Raw genomic sequence first — 13,529 nt, forward strand, 5'->3', positions numbered from 1 at the left:
AACTTCCTCTTGGTATATCTAGCATTTACAATACGTGGAAGAAAGCAAACTGCTCCCTGGATTCTCATTCAGCTTGGTCTGCTTCTTCTGATTTGTTCTAATTCTTTCTTCCACCCCTATGCTGAGCACAGCAGCTCCTTTGCTGTAGTAGTTTGTCAAAGAAAATTCAGCTTCGTTGTTCCTCCTTACTGTGAATATCTAGCAAGGAAAACATCCCATGCGAAACCTTTTATGGAATGCATGAGAAATTATGCTAGGACAGTATTAGTGCAAAGTTCTATTTTACTATTATGTAGGCTACATAGCTCTTCCTTCCTTCCTTCCACCTTCCCACTGAAATTCTCAATCAGATTAATGGCATTTGTTACAATATTGAAAGCAGCTTCATGGTATAGTTTTGGTATGTGTATTTATTTGACTAAGATCTTTAATTGGGCTTAGAAATAAAATGCTTGGGATCTTGTTTGTCAGGGGGTGGGCGAAAGAGATGATGAGAGCTTAAAAACCTAAATAAAAGATTAGTAACTTTTGATTAATCATAGGTAGAACAGCAATGCATAGGATGACTAGACAAGCAAGTAGTGCAAGGAAAAATGATGGGTTAGATGGAACAAAATTAATGTGATTAATGTGCTTGGATTTTCCTTTTTGAAGCAGGTAACTTCAGCCCGTGTGTAAGTTCAGGTCTACCCCATGATAGCATTACTTTAGCTATCAGGAAAAACTACCCCTTTTTTTTTTTTTTTTTTTTTTTTTGGCACAAAATATTAAAGCTGATATCTCTACAAAAATACAAAAGTCTAAAAGAGAAGCTCTTGCATCAGTAACAACAGAAATGTTTCTAAAGTGAATAATGATTTGGGGGAAATGCAGCAATATGTATTTTAGACAAGCTCAATTGTGCAATAGATGAGCTGAAATGGAAAGTTAATCTTCCACACAAAATAAAGACAAAGAAAAGGGAATGTCTGCTCCAGGGACTCGATACAGTGTATAGCTGTTCATTTGTCACAAATGAGAAAATGTTTAATCGGTTTTGAAATGATGTATTCTCTCTTTATTTATCGTGTTTAGTGACTTTAAGAGTGTCAGTATGTAAAGTGTTTATCCAAGGAATGGATTTCTGGCACATGGATAAAATGAAAAGTGAAATGTTTAGCTCGCAATAGGCGTATGTTCCATGATCTCTCTGAGTAAGTATCCTGAGATGAGAAGAAAGCACACAGGTCTGTGTTTATCTAGCTTACACAGGCAGACAAGGAAGGCTCCAGCCTGGTATTAACACTGAAGTGACATGGAATGTCTTCACCAAACCCCAAACAATTACATCATTCCCTTAACAATATTGATAAAGTGTATTGGCACTTTCCAATTAGATCCTCATTGTTAAATATTTGAGAAACTGTGAAATACTTGACAAGTGAAAGTAAAAAACACAGGTTTAGGGGGAGGGGAAAGAAGTAAAACAGGAGAGGGAGAGGAGGACGGAAAGAGATGCTTCTATACTTCTATATTTTAAGAATCCGCAGTTTGGTGGCTGTTGTTTGTTGTTTTTTTTTTTTATTTTTTTTTTTTAATTTTAGGTTGTGTCTTCTGTCCCAAGATGCATTGCTAGCTGATTAATTCACACCATGGCATACAACATTTAAACAAATTTATAATTAAAATTTAGCACCTTTGAATATTTAGAGATACAGCACACTTTCCACCAAGCAAACAAATACATTCTCTGTTTTCTGATTTTCATTTACTTAGCTTTAAATCTCTCTAATCTCTCAAGACGTGATTTTCTTTCAGCAGGGAGAAAAAATTATAAGCACTGTTGTTTCCAGTTATGCTTAATGGATTTTTAGAATGAGATAGAGTTTGATCACAGTATCCACAGCAAATACAAACCAGGAGCACATGCAAGTTATTGTCAAAAGTAATATGATAGCTGATGTCTTGTTTACCATGGTAGGATAAAAAGCAATTACAGAAGCAGAAACATGGTCTTGCTGGTTTATAGTCAGAAATGAGATAGTTACTCCTCGTCTTGCAGTTCATTCCTGAGGAAATAACAGCTAAACAACCTCACTAGAATTACTAGAAACAACATTCACTGAAAGTGAAGGTCAGAATTCTCTCCCTCACTAGCTCTCTTCAGCTGAATAGCTATGAAGGAATAGTATGTAGCTTTATCACTTTCTTATAATACCTTACCCAGTGTTGTGTTCTGATCTCACTGGAAGGCTTCCAGATTAGGATCTTTTTTTAAGAAGAAAATAAATCCAGACTGTAACACTGATCTTTCTTCCACTGAAATAGTTAAGATGATCTTTTTCTTCCCTCTATGTGCAGTGATTTGTCTCTTCTTGGAATAAGACCTCAGGAATCATTCATAAATTGGAGATGTTTAGTTTAGACCTGAGACACAGTCATAAGATCTTCAGTTCTTTCTGCTGTCTCTCAGTCAAACAATGAAGCGCTGGATTTCAAATTCAGTGCAGTAGCAGTGAAAATTGCTACAGATCCTTTTATTTCTAATAGTTCAGATACTACAGCCCTGTTTGAAGTGATAACATAGGTCACTAAGACAATAGTCCAATATAATGGTGGCTGGATTTTGGGTGAAACTGTTCACCTGTTTTTCCTGCTGTGATGTCTAATGACAGCTGGATAGACAGAAATGCCCCTCATCATGGGTTTGTGTACATCACCAGTTCTAAAAAATCTGATAATTTAATCTGTTTGTTAATAAATCCCAATGCATTATATGAATATATATTTGTTTTATAAAAAAGTCAAACACAGGACTTTCTGCCTTCTGACACAAGTATCAACTGGGGAATTTAGGATGTGTGTGGCTGAGTATGGAACACTTATCTTCCTGTGTCAGGATATTTTTATTTGGTTTATTTTATAATTTGCTTCCATTACTTGCACATTCCAGCGATTTTTAGGCTTTTAAGTGCTTCCTGAGTGCAGCCTCCCAGGCACCTCTTCTGTTTTCAGGACTTTTAATAATCCATTTAGCAATGTGTCGTTGCTTTCTTTGCTGTAGCAACAAATTACATTAATTTTGAAGAGAAATGTTTACCTTTAAATTCCCCGCAAAAAACCTACTCCTGACACACCACTTGCAGACTTCCATTGGCTTCACTGAACATGAGACTTGGGGAGGAACAAAGCTTTACACCTGCTTAGGAGCTGACAAGTTGATGACACTTGGAGAAATAGCAGACAGTATGGTACAATGGCACTGCTGAAAAGCAACACCTAGAAATGTAGCACCTAAGTCTGGTAATCCTTTAAAACAGTAAATGTTCCTCCCACCTCACTACCCTCCACACAATAGTTTGGATTGTTTCCAAAAATGAACTGAAAAGTTAAAGTGAAAATTGAGTAAATGGTTGAAATAAAGTGGTGAAAAGCTCAGAATGGAGAGAGGTATGTAGTTAAAAAAACGCAGCATCACAACACTTTTAACTGAAAGGCAAGAATATGTTGTTGGACTGCATCTTTCACTATCCTTTGGCCATTCACCCTTTGTTGGTTCTTTACTGCTAGGTCTCTTTTCTCAGTGTGTGGCTTCCAGCATGCAAACTTGAATTGCTCATGGTAATACATTTCAGACTTGTAGGTATACATTAGTTGGATCATCAAAAAGTAAATACTTGGTGAGCAAAGGAAATGTGTATAGAAGAAGCTTACAGATTATTAAACAGATTGGATAATTCTAGTTTAGTATCCTGCCTCTGACAAAATATCAGGGCCTGTAAATATATAGTAATGGAAACTTAGCTAGCAGTTTAGTTATGTCAGAAACTCTCTTCTGAAATGTGGATAATTGAGCTTTCCCTGAAAGATGAAGTATTTGTCCTTTTCAGAAAATATTTGCCAAATGACTGCAAGTCCTTAAGCATTTGCACAATTTTTGTGTAAGAGCATTTTCTTTTCTTTTAAAGATATTGGGCTGCTTGCTTAAAAAATAAATTGTTTTTTAATTAGTTTGCATTTAATGGCATTCAGTGCTAATATGAATGAATTGTAACAGAGCTTTTAACATACAGGGTACAATTTAGAGATCTAATATTCTGCAACATAAACTCATTTATGCAACTTATTCTACAGTTTATGTAGAGGCCCTGTTATTGCATCTTACAATAGAAGAGAAAAGATACTAGCTTAAGATGCACATACAGTTACATAGCTAAGTAGCACTGGTAACAATACATCTAAGAAACACCCTGATAACAGTATAGTTAAAATAGCTGGAGTCTGATCATAACCGAAACTAATGCTACAGCATTAAATTCAGGATTAAAACAGGGAAAAAAAAAAACCCAAACCCAAAAAACTAAGAGAAGAATCATGTAGTTAATAAAATTATTATCTTTAAATATGGCACATTTTTTTGACCTCCAGTTTATATCCAGCAGGTGGTTTCACTGAGAAGTCTTCAAAAATTCATATTCCTTTTGAGCTGTTACAGCTGAAGTAAAATGCTTGTGTGTGTGTGTATAGATGTGATTAGTTCCAGTGCCTCTTCATTGTGCATCAGCTTCTGATTATATTCAGTAGGTTTTTTCTTTCATCATATTGTCTATCTGAGCTGTTTAGTTAAGATTGTTTCCCAAGAACTGCATCATATATTGTTCACATTTGCAATGACTGTGACTTAAATGTGGAGAATGTTTCTGCTTTTAGTCTCTTACGTTGATTTGCCACTACAGTTGTTGCTTTCTCCCTTGCTGTATTTTAAGATTTACTTTAAGGATTATTATATTGTATTGCTGTTGTCATGTACATGCAAATAGAAAAACAGAACATCAGGGATGTGGCTTAATTAGGTCACAATTGCATTAACTCATCTGGGAACTATCCAGTAATAACTTGTACAATATGGGTCATTCCTGCAGTAATCATTGCCAGCTGATGGAAGGCTGCCATCAGCCATCAGCCCCTCCACAGTATAGGGTTTTCCTCAGCCTACTTCTAAAACCCCAACGTGCTTATATATGGAGATTATGTGAGTAGCGAAAAAGTTTTGCCTCTTTACTCTTGCTCAGTTTGTTCCTCAGCCTTGTTGCCTTGTTTCTTGTCTTTCTTAACAAGCTAAATCCCTTCTGCACTATGTCTTAAATGAATGCTTCTCATGGAAGAACTTGCACCCGCTTCTTTTCTTAGCTGATGCTTGAAAGATGGTTCTACCTTAATCAGTCTGTTGAGGAGGTAAAAGTACCTTCTTCAGGACAAAGAAAACAACTAGGGCAGTGGTCATGCCAGACCTGAAACACCATGAAGCCTTTGTGTAGTCCTTGCAAGGGATGGGAACAGCTCTTCCAGACATAAGAGTGTTCTTAGGCCAAAGGAGTATGGTTTATTTAGCTTTGCTTGGATGCGTGAATATTGGTGATTCGCATATCCGAAGTGATATGCTTATTTATTACAATTGTTTCATTAATTCCAATGGCTGCCTTGATCCATATAGAAAATGCTACCTATTTTTCTCTACTCATCTAAACAAAGATACTGTCACTACTATGAAGAAAATATATCAGGATAAATTGGAAGTTCAGTCATAGATGCCTTATGTTTGAAAAATTCATGTAAAGACCTTTTCAATCTGACACTTCATCAACCTAAATTTTGAACCTAAACTTTCATGGGATTATGTTGAAATTGACTCTAAGCATATGAAAGCCCTGCAAATATTTCTGTCTTTCCAGAGGCTGGATTTCTTCCATTCATAGTTTGTTGGCTTTTGATGATATTAGGAAATCCTGTGTTCATGCATGTTAAGGAGAGAGCTCTTGTTCTTGTACGTTGAATTAAAATGCTCTTCAGAGCAATCCTGCACCACAAAACATTTACAATACTAGGAGATTCTGTGATAACCAAGTATTTCAGAGCATTTTTATGCTATAATTTTCAATGAATAGAAACTGAAACCTAAGTTTGATTTGAGCACAAAAATAGAAAAAACATATGACAATACTCCCAATCAGATCTGTAGATTCATTTCACTTGTTATTTTTAGAGTGTGTTTTTGTAAATGAACATGTATAAGATTTAATCTATGATGGGTTATATTCTTAGAGTTCGGGTTAATATTTTATATACATGAAATCTGGTAAAGCATCTGTGTGATTTCTGTCTGGATATCTAACTAATCTGCTCTAAGTTTATGGCAAATTACTTCTTATTTTGTTAGATAACTCTGACCTTGACCCTGCATGAATTTCAGTTATAAAAGTGAGCTATACCGTGGGAGCAGGCAGATTACAAGGCTGAGGTTGATATCAATAAATTGAAAAATGAAAAAAACCATAATAAAACTTCTAACACAAAATTTAGTGCACAATGATTATACTACCTCCATATGTAATATAACCACTTTAAGTAATAATGATTGCTCGAAAGGCCTCCATTGCACTAGTCAGTGAAGTCAGTGAAGTCAGTGAAGATGAAGTGTGTTAATAGAAACATCTGGAGACAACTTGGGCTTTAACATGACACATTTAGATGTTTCTAACAGCACTGAGGCTAGCAGCTTGTGTGTCAGACCACTGCTGTTGAAATTCATTCTATCACTGTATGCTGTGTCTACTAGCACCTTATTATTTCTTAAAGTTCAACTGGCCAAGGGTTATTTAATATGTTTGAAACTCATATATTAGTCTTTTCAAGAGAGAAAAATTGTTTTCTCTAGGATACGTTACTGGATCTGATTTTCCAGTGCACACAATTACATGACATTGTTTTACGCATGCTCCTATTGTGTATGCCCAGTTTAGCACAGAGCTATGCATGTGGCTACATAACAGCTTAGCTGGCATACATTGGCATGATATCCACATTAACTTAAAGTTAAAAGTATTAAACTCTGAGAAAGAGAACCTAAGTGTTCATGCAAAGTATGCAGATTATAATGGATTGCATCTGTGGAATTGTAATTACCTCAAGCCAAATTTTTGAGACAAAGTTTGAACCTGTTTAAAACTGTCAATTTAAAATGACAGGAGAAAGTACATACAAATTAAAAATGCATTAGAAGAGTCATGCTAAACAATGTTTGCTTTTTTTTTTCTGTGTGGCCCGTTAGAATACGATTGTCAGAGACAAAAAACCCTACAAGGTTAGCTGTTTCTAATGCATTATCGTAATTCATATTTTATTCTCAATAATACTCTTGAACAGAGACATAACCTTTAAATATGCATAACAGTGTTTGGCTTCACATAAACCCCAATTACTAGGTGAGCTGTGGCTGGCAAATACTTTGTATGTGGTATAGTAAAGTAGCAAAGATACCTCTAACCTCCATTTTCTGACTCTTGATTTTCAAATGGTTAGAGGCTGACTCAGTCTGTGTGTAATGGCTTTTCCAACACCTTTTTTTTTTTTTTGTCATCATTAGAAAAGTTCTGTCTGTCACCTAATCCTAAACTGCCTCAGATAAAAGATGGCATTGTTACATCAGCGGAACATTTGCTTACATCATAGCAATTAAAAAAAAATCCAACCCAACCCCAAACCATACATATAGAGGGCCCTGGTTGTAGCCTAGTGTTTTGGATAAGAATGAGAATAAGAAGAAAAAATAAATAATAAAACCAATGAAGGAAAACCTTGAAGAATGCTTTAAAGAGGTATTGTTAACTGTGATCCCTGATAACCTAGTGTTTCCATAAGATACAAGCAACAGGAAGTGATCTGGCAAATTTCTTCATCTTGCCCAACCAATGTGCCTTAAACTGGGCCTGATAAATTTAATGTCTAAAATAAAGATTGTGAAAATCTCGGTGCTCAAATTCACCTTTCAACAACAGTATAAATTAGTTAAGGCCATATTATTTTGTTATTTTGTTACCTCTATTGTGAAGGACTTTGTTCCTGAAGGACGGGACTAAAGAAATACTCATCGAATGATGTAAGTATAAGGATCTGGAATAACAGTATGAGCTGAGCTTGAAATGGCAATCTAATATGTGAAGGTTTTATTAATGGCTAACTCCATGAGTTCACCAGTGCTCTAAAAATTTTTGTTTTCCTAAAATATTTGTTTGAAGTGCAAGTTTATATTTGTAATACCTATTGAATTAGACAGTCTGTGTCACGGTGCGTGCTCTGCTTCACTTACGGGCTCTGCTGCCTTCAGTGCATAGCATAAGGTATAAAATATGTAACTTGTGCATTTGTGTTACTAATCAATGTGTGCAACTGATAATATTGATCCTTGTTGATGAATGCGAAAGCTGTAAATAATTCCTACTGTTTGGGGGAAAGGATAAAAATCCTCATGAACAAGGCAGATTGGCCTGTCAAATCAGAATTTTCTGTTCTTCACATTGGATACTGTTTGTTGGGCTTTTGTTGTGGGGGAAAAAAGGTACCTTGAAGGTAGAAGGGTTTTTTGGTTTGGTGTTTTGTTTTTTTTTTTCTTTCCCTCCCTGTTCTTGAAATTGTTAATTTTAATTTAGTTGGAGCAATAAAACACTTGTCTGTTTAATATGAGCTTCTAGGAGGCAAGGGACTAGAGATGAGGGAGATGACTTAGGATTCAAAACATTGCAAATGTTTGGCAGGTTTTTTTAGAGGAAAGAAAAAATCTCTTGAGACCTTTGTTTTCTAAGGAACAATATTACAAAATCCACAGTTACACAATCTAAATTGGCAAATGAAAGAAGAGATTAATGATTCTGGCAGCCAACTGAAACTGGCATATTATCTCAACTTTCTTTTTAATATAAGAAAGATACTTTTCTTCCTTAAAAAAAAGAGGGGGGCGGATCCCAAGAAATTTCTTACCAACATTCCAACATTTAAGCACTGGGTATTTTGAATGAACTTCTGTTTATATTTGTATTCCTTCTAATTACGCAGGACAAGGGACAGCACTGAGGAGAGGCAATGATATTGGAAAAAAAAATGTGTGAAGTGATGTAAAGTTATAGGGCAGAGAGGATCTCAACAAAATGTGTCAATAGAAAATGAGTGACTTCTTAAGATACTGAGCATATTAAGTTTGTTCACAGCCCTGTGCTATCTCAATAACCAGAATTTTGGTTCTGTTTCATTTTATATAATTTTGTGTGACTTTGTTAAAGTGCTTGGTATTCTCTCTCAAGACTAACTCTTATTAATGCTTTCGTATGTTGAAAACACAGAGAAAATATGTATAGAGCCTTTTACTCTTTATAAAATCAAGAATTATGTATGACAATTCATATGATTAGCTTTTCCAGGAAGCAAGTACTGTTACCTGTATACTGTAATCATCTTCCCTGTGTGTCCATCAATTCAGCATCAACACTCTGAACAGGCTTATATGCTTGCCAACTCAGTTTGGCTTTAAATATAACCCATGTCAGATTTAAAGTATTAAGAGGCACATATAGTCTTTTCTCCCCTTTTTACCTTCTCTCTTTTGCTAGACTATGCTTAGTTCTAAATTTTACTTGTGACTTTAATCAAATTAAAATATACTTTAGCAGCTGCTGCCTGACTCAGAACTGCTTCTGAAACAGCTGCTTCACAAAACTAACACAGTACCACCAACACCACTACCTCTTCTTAATCTGAAATATACATAAACAATGCTTAAAAATTTATAAAGCCAAACCCAAGTAGTGAAGAATATCCAGGCTTGAACTTCAAACAAAAATATGTAATCTGTTAAACAGTACAAAATTTTTCTTGCAGAATAATAGAAACATTTTTTTCTGCTTTTAAATTCACATTGAAACAAATCTTTACTCTTCCAGGTGATATAGTTTGCTGCATGGGGAAACCAGATGAGTGTGTTTATGCATGTGTTCAACATTTCTCAGGTCAGCCAGAGCATGTCTGATCCTATGGTTACTTTGCTATTTGTTTGGCCACAGAAGCCTAATCAATGACGCTGAGATGAAACTACTGCTGTCCATTGTGTAGTATTGTTGATTTGTCTCCTTAACTTTTTTTTTGTTTGTTTATTTGTTTGTTTGTTTTTTAGCAGTAGTAGGTGTCAGCTGCTCTATCTCCTTTCGCCTTTTCTTGACTTACTGCATACATTCACATACATACATGCATGTGTACAAACATACATTGTACATATTTATAAACTGGCCAATGCATTGCACATAGCAGACTGGAATCTGAATCATTGTCTGCAACTGCTTTCTAACTGGCTTCAGAATGGAATGGAGAAAACCTGAAAAATTCATAGCTGCTCTTAAAATATTCCTAATGGATCAGATCTATTAGCTAGAAATGCTGTCAATGAGCCATTTGCAATGTGAATGGCTTCTTTTCGTTCTTGTATGACTAAATTTGGTTTGGCTGTTAGTGCATCCATTCCTTCCTTCCCTCTAGATAGAAAAATCATCTACATAGTCTCATAGTTGTCCACAAGAGAGCACACAGAAAAGTCCAGTGATTCATTCATCATATTTCCTCATTTGAGTAAGCAGTGAGTTCAGTCATCTCAGTCTGAAGTGATTTTTCTGAATTAAATAAACACTTGAACCAAGGAAATTAGAAGACAAGAAAGGAGAAAAGGAACTTAACATCTTTCTTGATCTTATTTCCTTTCTTACTTGTTAGGGATGAGCATCTCTTCCATTGTTTTGAGAGAGTTGATGTTACTTAATTCTCTTTCAGGGCTAGCATGAAGGTTATGAAACTCAGTCTGAAATCTTTTAGAGAATTCTGGGATTTGACATGTCAGCATAAGACAGTGGTGTGAACATCACTGCTTATAATCATGCTTGCAAAGTCAGGCTGTTTGAAGCAAAGCCAGTGACCACCTTTACCTCTTTTAATCCCTGAAAATAACTTGCATGCCCTTCCTTCCCTCTTCCATGACTGCTGTCTCTTCTTGAATGCACATTCTTTTAAGACATTTGCTATGAGTATGGAAAAGTAAGAACCTTTTCACTTGAGAAATGGACACTAAATGAGCTTTGCAATAATTGTTTGTAATAAATGCTTGATTTTGCAGATAGGTGAAATTAAATCTGGAGAGGTCAGATGAGTTTCTCAAGGTTGTATGATGCAGAAATTAATTTGGGTATAGGAACAAAAGCCTTCTGAACTCTAGTCCCTTATTTGATTCAAAATGTCTGTGCGCCTGCACATATAGTCAGGAATGGTATCAATGGTATTTGCAGATGTTTTGTTTCAAAATCTGCTGAAGGATCAACAGAAAAATTTGAATGGGCTGCCCAACTGAAAAGCGCCAGAGAAAAGGTATTTGCTGCCTGGCTGAAGTATGAAAGGATGACATCTAGTCCTGGGATTACGGCAATGTCATCCAAATTTCTCTTTGTATTTAAAATGTGTGTCCCCTCCTGGAATCAACTTTGAGATATGTCTAGTTTGACATATGTAAACATTTTCAAATCAGATCTTTAAAAAGTGTGGTAATATAGAGGATTTATTGCTGTGCATGTTTTATTATTTGGTGCATTTGAATTCACTTTATTTGCTTTGTCTTTCATGTGTGAATTATGCCACTTTGCCTTTTACTACAAAAATGACAGCATCAAATGTATAGCAAGCAGATTTCCATATGTCTTCTAAATGTACTCCAAGAGACTTAACTACTAAATAAGGGTAGACCTCTCTGGTTGGAGAAAAAATATAGTAACTGTCTTGGCAGTTTGATCTGCGTATTTAGAAAAAATATTTGATTCATGGAGATTTGTGCCCTCAAGTCTTACTGTATTGCAGATGATGTCTTGTGCATTGTTACTGGGCATTAGAAAGGTGTGATGTATTAACAATGACAACCTGCTACGCTGCTGCTGTTTCACATTTCACAAACAGCTTATTTCCCTTACCTCCCAGAGTAACTGCCATGGAGGCAAGCAACCTGGATGAGCATTTCTGTTCTCTCTATAAACCTAGAAATTACGTTATAGCTGTCAGACACATCTGTATACATGTGTAAGGTTGTACTGGTTATTAAAATGGTCCTCAGGGATGTTTTCAGTCACTAGAGAAAAAACTTTGGCTATCTCGTTCTGCTCCCAGAGGATAGTTGGAATAATTGAAGAGTAATAGAAGCCTTTGTGTCTGTAATAAAAATTAGTGCTGTTTTTCTCCACAATATGAATTTCATTTTGTCTTGACTTCCTGTTTCTTGGGATGTTTTTCTGTAAGGGAATTCTAGCTCATTACCTCAAACTTAAAATCATTGCTTAGGACAGCCATTCACTGTCAAATTCTTTTCACATTATTGTCATTTGCAGAATGGTTTGAAGACACATTTCTCAGAACAAGGCTTCTTATTTGAACTTCTCATCTTTCTGTGTTCTGTGAATCATTAATGGCCTTCATTCAGAGAGCTTCCTTAAAAATAAGTCATTGACTCAGCTGATGCCTCCAGATTTCTTCGTATTCCTTCAAAAATGCTACTAGTTCATTCCAAAAAATCAAATGCACCTTTTATGTAACTCACAATGAGGGTGGTAAAATACTGGAACAAGTTGTCCGGAGAGGTGGTGGATGTGCCATCCCTGGACACATTCAAGGCCAGGCTGGATGTAGTTCTGGGCAACCTAATCTAGTTGAAGATGTCCCTGCTCATTGATGAGGGGGTTGGACTAGATGACCTTCGAAGGTCCTTTCCAACCTAAACTATTCTATGATTCTATAATTCCTCACTAACCAGTTCTAGAGCTATAAATCTGGGGGAAGAGGCTGGGAAGGAAACCAAAAGATCTCCCTGATACATTTGCAGTCTGGCAAAAAGATTAAAATATAGTGCAGTTGACTGATGACTGTCATGGATATTCTTTTTTCATTCTATTTAATAACTAAGTGCTGACTTACAGAACAGAGTGTCATGGTAGGCTGAGACAGCTGAAGAAATGGTACACTGAGGGAAGGTGGCATTTGAGTATCAACACAATGAATTAAAAATGATGATCTCTTTTTTATATTTTTCTGCTCTGCATCTTTGCTGCTCAACAGCTTCATTTTGCTTCAGCAGATAGAAAAATGAATTACGAATTAAGAGGAAAAAGTGTGTAGAATTTGATTGGTAAACTGATGTTAAATTTTTAAGCTGTAGGCTTTTTTTATTCAGAAATAGGGTAACTGATGTAGACATTTTTTATGTTGAGGAAAGCAACTGGAGTATTTAGTATTTAGGACAAACAGTTTCACAGAGACTTTGTGAGATGAACCCTTCTGAATGGTTGAATCTTTGTATATTATTGTTACCATTAAATACTTCAAATTACAACAATTATCAAAGTAGTCTATCTTCAGTTACAAAAGTCCATGAATGAAGATACAACTTCTGTGACTAAAATGACATTTCCATTTTACTGGAGTTGCATTTATTTTCCCATAATTATAGTGATCAAAGTTGTGATGTGTATTTCGTAGAAAATTATCATAGGACTTGATGACTAGTAATAGATCAGTGAGCAAGGCATCTACAATTATACTTCAAGAGACAGCTTTCCGTAGCATTTTTCATAAAATAAACAATTCTTCAGAGGCTTCCATGTTGAGCTTCACATGAGAAAAAATGTTCTTAAAAGCTCCAGTAT

General features: G+C 35.6%; 1 protein-coding gene across 7 annotated transcripts in view; it reads left to right on the forward strand.

Moving 5' to 3' along the window:
* FMN2 (formin 2) overlaps window positions 1-13,529 on the forward strand; it is a 155,518-nt gene that overhangs the window by 124,255 nt on the left and 17,734 nt on the right. The gene's annotated exons all lie outside the window — the stretch shown is intronic.

Source organism: Strigops habroptila, chromosome 10 (genome assembly GCF_004027225.2).
Source record: "Strigops habroptila isolate Jane chromosome 10, bStrHab1.2.pri, whole genome shotgun sequence".
In the NCBI taxonomy this organism is placed as follows: domain Eukaryota; kingdom Metazoa; phylum Chordata; class Aves; order Psittaciformes; family Psittacidae; genus Strigops; species Strigops habroptila.